This window comes from Octodon degus, unplaced genomic scaffold (genome assembly GCF_000260255.1).
Source record: "Octodon degus isolate 3935 unplaced genomic scaffold, OctDeg1.0 scaffold00161, whole genome shotgun sequence".
NCBI lineage: Eukaryota > Metazoa > Chordata > Mammalia > Rodentia > Octodontidae > Octodon > Octodon degus.
The window spans coordinates 540,335-546,812 of NW_004524737.1; positions in this window are offsets into that span (position 1 = coordinate 540,335).

The window sequence follows — 6,478 nt, forward strand, 5'->3', positions numbered from 1 at the left end:
ACTTTTACATGATAAGGACCGATGTTGAATTTAAAATTTCCCTAAAGCTTCAGAATTTATATTTGATCAGCCATTAATTGTACTCTGGATTTCATATTCTTGCCTTTAAGAAACATTGGAATAATAGAGATTGAGTGATCTCCTTCTATTCCAATATTTGCACAACATCAAGTGAGAAATTTTTACCTGACACCATTTACACAAAAAAGCTCTACTATAATAATAATTTTAAAAAAATCCAAGTTAGCATCTGGAGACAAAACAGCCTTACTTCCTTTACCATGAATAGGTTTCTTGTGGTTAATCTTCTTTTCATGATGTTTTTACTAGAAGTGTCACCAGGTTCATAAATTTCCCTGACGTTATTATGATGGATGGATTCCTAAGATATTATAAATGATCTAAACATCCCGATAGCATTAAGGAGTCAAACTCAAATGTTTATTGTGGAAGATGTGTGGCATGTCTAGACATAATAATGCAATCAAGAACTGTACAGATTAATAATTAATGCTGCTCAAATTCTAATTGCTAGAATTATGCATTAAATAACTGCACTCAAACCAAATCTGAATGTAAGTCACAAAAGCACAATCACGAAGTTCTTTGGTTATTATTTAAAATTGTTACAACAGATGTAAAAGGTGAATCACAAGGACAAAAAGTGTAACTATTTTTTTAAAAAAATACTAAATAAGATATACATTTCAAGATTATTCATGCTGCCAAAATTGATCTGATCTATGATCTGTTCTAGAATTTCCAGAGAACAACAGTAATAATTTTACTTCACTTTCTGGCTTTGAAAAAGTAGAATTGTACTGAATCAATTGCTATAAGATTTAGTTTTACTTCTTAGTATCTTAGAAAATTATTTTTTTAGTTACTAAATTTCTTTTCTAAATATATTTAGTGGTTTTATTTTTCTATCTCAAGCCATAACTGTTGCTTATGGCATCACAATGAACTGAGGCAATGCCATTTACCAATTATACTAACTAGAGTAAAAATTAAATTTGCAGTTATTTGAATTATCTTAAAATTTAAATAAATGCATAGCTAACATACTGTAAAATCTCTTCCTCATACACTAACCATAAGACAATCTATAAAATCTTGGTAAAAATTTATAAAATTTTATAAAAGTAAGTTACTTTAACTCACAACCAAATGGTGGCTTAAGTCATACTTAATACAGTAAGGAATGAATCTAAAAAACTTGGATAGATTCAAATGATAGGTTTGAATAGATTCAGTGTGTTCAAATGTAATGAATTCTCAATATATCTCTGAAAGGGGACTAGAAGTGGCTTGTTTTTAAAATGCATTGACCCAGGTAGAGCTTAATGGAGAAATTTTAGGATGGAATATAACCTTAATAAAATCTAACCTCAGAAATTATATAGCTGGTCATTTAAATTTTAGATATATGCAGGTATAAATAATAGAGAGGTTATGAACTTTGTCTCTGGAGCTAGGCTCTCTGTATTTAATTTCTAGCACTCTATGCATTTGATCTGCTTCCTTAGGTACACATTTATCTCTCGGTGCTTCAGTTCTTGTGAGGTGCAACTATTTTAACAACAATAATGCATACATGACAGTGCTGGGCACATAACATGCATTGGGTAAGAGTTCCCTCTTACACATGTGACATTTTTGTCATAAAAACTCCTGTAATATTTTTCCTTTATGCATTCACTAGTTTTGGGATCCTTTGAACAAAAGATGCTGAATGACTCCAATGGGATACTCTGAAGTATCCCAAGAATGGTGAATAATTAGTGCCATGCCAGGTGTATAGCAAAGGGAAAGGTTATAATACATGTTAAATGAGGTTGAAGATAACTTTGTTCCCAAATAAAAAAAACATTATACATTACAATACCGCTAGTACCACAGAAGGTCACCATATTTGGATAAATGTTCTTTACAAAATAATTAAGTTCAAATGAGCTTATTATTGTAGGAACTAACTCAACATGACTAATGTCCTTGTATTGAGAGATTTAAGTTACAGGCAGATCGGAGAAGGCCTTGTGAAAACACAGGAGGAAGATGGCCATCTGTACTTCAAGGGAGAGACTTCAGAAAAGGCAACCCTGCTGACAATATATGTCTGAATTCTACTCTTTATGTGATGAGAAAATAAATTCTTTTTGTTCACACCACCCAGTGTGGTGCTTCATGAAGGCAGTCCTAGAAAAGTAGTACACAAGCACCTTGGAAATCACATTGTGTGTGCAAGGTCCCATTCGCTCAAAGCAATCAATTTTAAGACTGCAGAATATTTTTACACAGTTGTTTTTCACTAATATAAATGCTCAGTGAGGACACTGGAACTATTATGTTTGTGAGATTTGTCTTTACTATTGCATATAGCTGCAGTTTATTCGTTCGAACAAATATTAAATGGATATAATTTAACGAACACATCACAATTAATCATTCATTCGACATTTCATAGATATTTGGGTCCTTCAACTCTGGCTGCTATTAGCTTCTCTATCACAACTTTGAGCAAATAAACATAAATGTTGTTATTTAGGAAATACCTAGAGATAAAAGGATCAGGGTATAAGGTATGTGAGTACTCATTTTGGAAAACTACTAAAGTATTTTCAAGGTAGAAATTTGCACTACTACAAGAAATTCATAGACATTCTGTTTCTCATGAATTAATCATTTCTGATAAGTTGATAATAGTAATAACTAAATTAATTTCAAATACTAATAACATAAGATAAAATTCTGCCAATTTTAAAATGTACAACATAAGATCAATATATTTGCCATGTCATTACCACTATATTCAAAATATGTATCATTTTAGAATCTGCCAAACTTCCCCGAGCTCGGCGGTCACCTGCCCCTTAGGGTATGTCCTCGGGCCATTTTCTATCTCTACAGCTGAGTTGCATCTTTTCTGAAGTTTTATATAGAATGTACACTTGAACTGTATTTTATGTCTCTTCTTTCAGCCCACCAAGTTTTTGATATCCAAGTTGTTGATAGTTTCTTCTTCTTTAATGCAGAGTGGAATTTCATCTTAAGGATATCTTACTTCTTTTTTCAATTGTAGATGATCACTTGAGTTTATAGTTTGTCACATTATGAGTAAACTTTTAGTGAATATTCCTTTACAATTACTTTTGCTACCTATTTTACCTTCGTGTGCATATAACTAGGGTGGGAATATCTGGGTTGTATGATAATGGGTTCTGAAGTTCTCTGATAAATGCATACTAAAAATTCTTCAAACTGCTTTGAGGCTGGCTGACTACAGCACTGTGACTGTGGAGAGGGAAAGCTGAGGTAAAGAGCCAGTATTGGGGCTGGGGGTGGGGATGGCTCTTTGGAATAAGCCCTTCCCTGGCAAGTGCAAGGGCCTGAGTTCAATCCCTGGTTCCAGGAAAAAAGAAAAGAGCCAGCATTATCTTGGCTATTTTAGGGCCTTCAGTAGCAGTTATCAGAACTTTGTACCCACAAAACATTCTCATGACTGACGGATACATTTTTCGGAATGTAGAGCTAAGCCCTGCAAACCTCTAGGCTCCACCAATTCTAAAGGCAAGAAGGCTATCACAGTATAAAACCTATGGAGAAAATTACCTGCTTTGCCAGTAATCTATTTACATTGTTCACCTACCAATGTCCTTGGCGAATGCATGGTTTATGGCTTTCTTTTGTCCTGTGACTCAAACAGTTCTTTGGACTAATTCCCCAGGGACTATGTCATTCTGGGTAACTTGGATCTTTGGGTTCAGGGCATGGTCATTTTGGATCAGAATAGACTGTTTCTTATTTCTTTGAAAACAGCGTCTCTCTTTTGTGTTTGTAGGGAATACTTGCACAGCTTTAGAGCACAATTGCCAGACTCTTTCAAAGGAGCTCTACTGTTTTGCTTTACCACCAACAATGTATCAGAACAACGTGCAGACCAGCATGCAGTCTAGTTCCTTCTCAAGTGGATTTGACAGGACATACAATTTTGCTCCACTTGGTGATAACTGAATATGTAAACATCATCCTTATAGTTCTTGATGGCTAAAATTATACAGAGTTTTTCATAGATTTAATAGGATTTTAAAATTTTATGAGGGGAATAGGAATAAAAGAGGAGCTAAGATATATCATATGCCCATACAAATCCCTGAGAATGAATGTGATCATTCTGCATATCAAAGTTGCACCAATGAGCTTAACTACAAAACATTATAAAAACTCATTTTCAACATTTTTTTCTAGCTGCTTCTTGTATAGCGTTGTAGGAGTTCTTCATGAATTTTGAATGCAAATCCTTGATCAGTTGAATGAATTGAAAATAATTTCTCCCACTTATATGTTTTGAATTTTGATGATTTGAATCCTTTGTTTCAAAATGAAGTTTTAATTTTGGTGAATTTCATTACTTTATGCATTTTAGGTCTAAAGCAGTTTCAATTACCTGTAAATTGTTTGGATGTGTCCTTATGACTTTGTTTAACTGTGCTAATCCTTTGTTTGTTTATTTATTTATTTATTTGGTACAGGGTCTCACTATGCATGCAGATTCATAGTGATCCTCCTGTCTCAGTTTCCCCAGGACTGGGATTACATGCATGTGCCACCATGCCCAGTTTGGGTGACTGGCACAATGTGCCCAGGGATTCTGGGGCCAGCATGGCATGTGGTGCCACAGATTAAATCCAGATCCTTGCACTTTGCAGGCAGGTATAATTTCTTTTAAAATGTTTAGTTTCAACTAAAACTGAACTCTTACCTTTAGATCACTGATCTATTTAAATTTTTGGATATGACCTGAGTAGGAGACTCGTAGAAAATGACTTCCAGTTTTTTTCATGCAGATATCAAATTCTTTCATGCCACTATGGAAATGTCCTTTCCCTAAATAATAGCTCATATAGTTTGATCAGAAGTTTAATGGGCACGTAGACATAAACATCTTTTCTGAGCTACTGAATATAAGTAATATATATATATATATATATATATTAATCTTAAAAATAATTGTTAATTGTTAGCCAAATAAAATAAATTTTTTCTTTCCTTATATATACTTATTATAATATAGCATGTATATAAGTGCTATGTGTATGTTATATAGAGATATGTTAGTGTGATCACAATAAATTATTTATTTTGTGTTATAGATTTAAAATTATGTCTTCTTTAACTTAAGATGATGCATTTAAAATTAATCCATGATGCTGCATGTGGTAGTCATTGCTTTTGGGCAGTAATAAACTATGTAAATATCCCAAAGGTTTTAGGACAATACCAAGGAAAACATGACTTGTTACTTATTCTTGTTAAGAAGAAATGGCATGTTTTTCTTCTCCCTGGACACACGTCCTGCTTTCAGGGATCATAGCCTTGAGACTTGTGGAGTCCAGTGGGAGAAAATAGTTGCCATATAAGCTTTTCCGGCTTCTGATTAAAGGAAGACAGAAGAGTTCTTCCTTTTGTTGTTGGAATTAGAAACACTTCATTATTGTTTGAATTTCCATTTTATAAGTAATTTTATTGTACAGTTCACTATTTTAAATGCATTGTGGATTATTTCTATATTTTACTTCAAGAAGCATGAATGAAATTCTTCCCCATTCATGTATTAATTTGCTCACATTTCTATACGGATTTTTAAAGACATCTATTGTACTTTAAACAAAAGTTCTTAGGTATTTGTATGTCATACAAATGTCTCCTTACAATCTGTGACTTACTTTAAAAATTTTTAAGTGTTATGCATATAATTAGTTTCTATAATCTCTTTCTTTTCTTTGTTAGTATTTCTTATATTCAGTAAAATGTTTTTGACAAGTTGAGGGCATCAAAATATTTTCTTAAGTTTTTGTCAAACAGCTTTATTGTTTCACCTTGCAAATTTATATTTATAATCCATCTGAAATAGATATTTATATATGCTGTGCAGCAGAAATGAAATTCAATTTTCCCAGCACCATTTAATAAAATAGTTATTGACTCTTCATTGTATTTCAGTTTATCATATATGCATGCAAAAGGCTCCTCATCTACCCCTAAAAATAATATTTATAGAATATTTTCATTTTTTCCTACTCCTTTACTTGACATCATTTTAAATGAATATTATGTCTGATGTGTGATTTTCAAGGTTTACTGTTCTTCAAAATTATCCTGTACATCTGGGCCTTGAAGATTTCCAAGTCAATTTAAAATCAGCTAATATTTACTTGCAAAATAAAACAAAGAAGCCTATAAAACAGAAGATTTGAATTTTTTAATGAGAATACATTCACTATATGCCAGTTAAGAGAGATTTGACTTCATAGTAATTGTGAGTTCTCCAGTATTGAAAGATGATAATGTTTTCCTATTACAATGATATTTAAGTTATTCTGATCTTATTTAAATTATTGAGTGTTGGGGCTTCGTATTTACTAGGGCTTCATATTTACTAGATATTGGTGGATAGTTGAGCTATCGGATTATATAT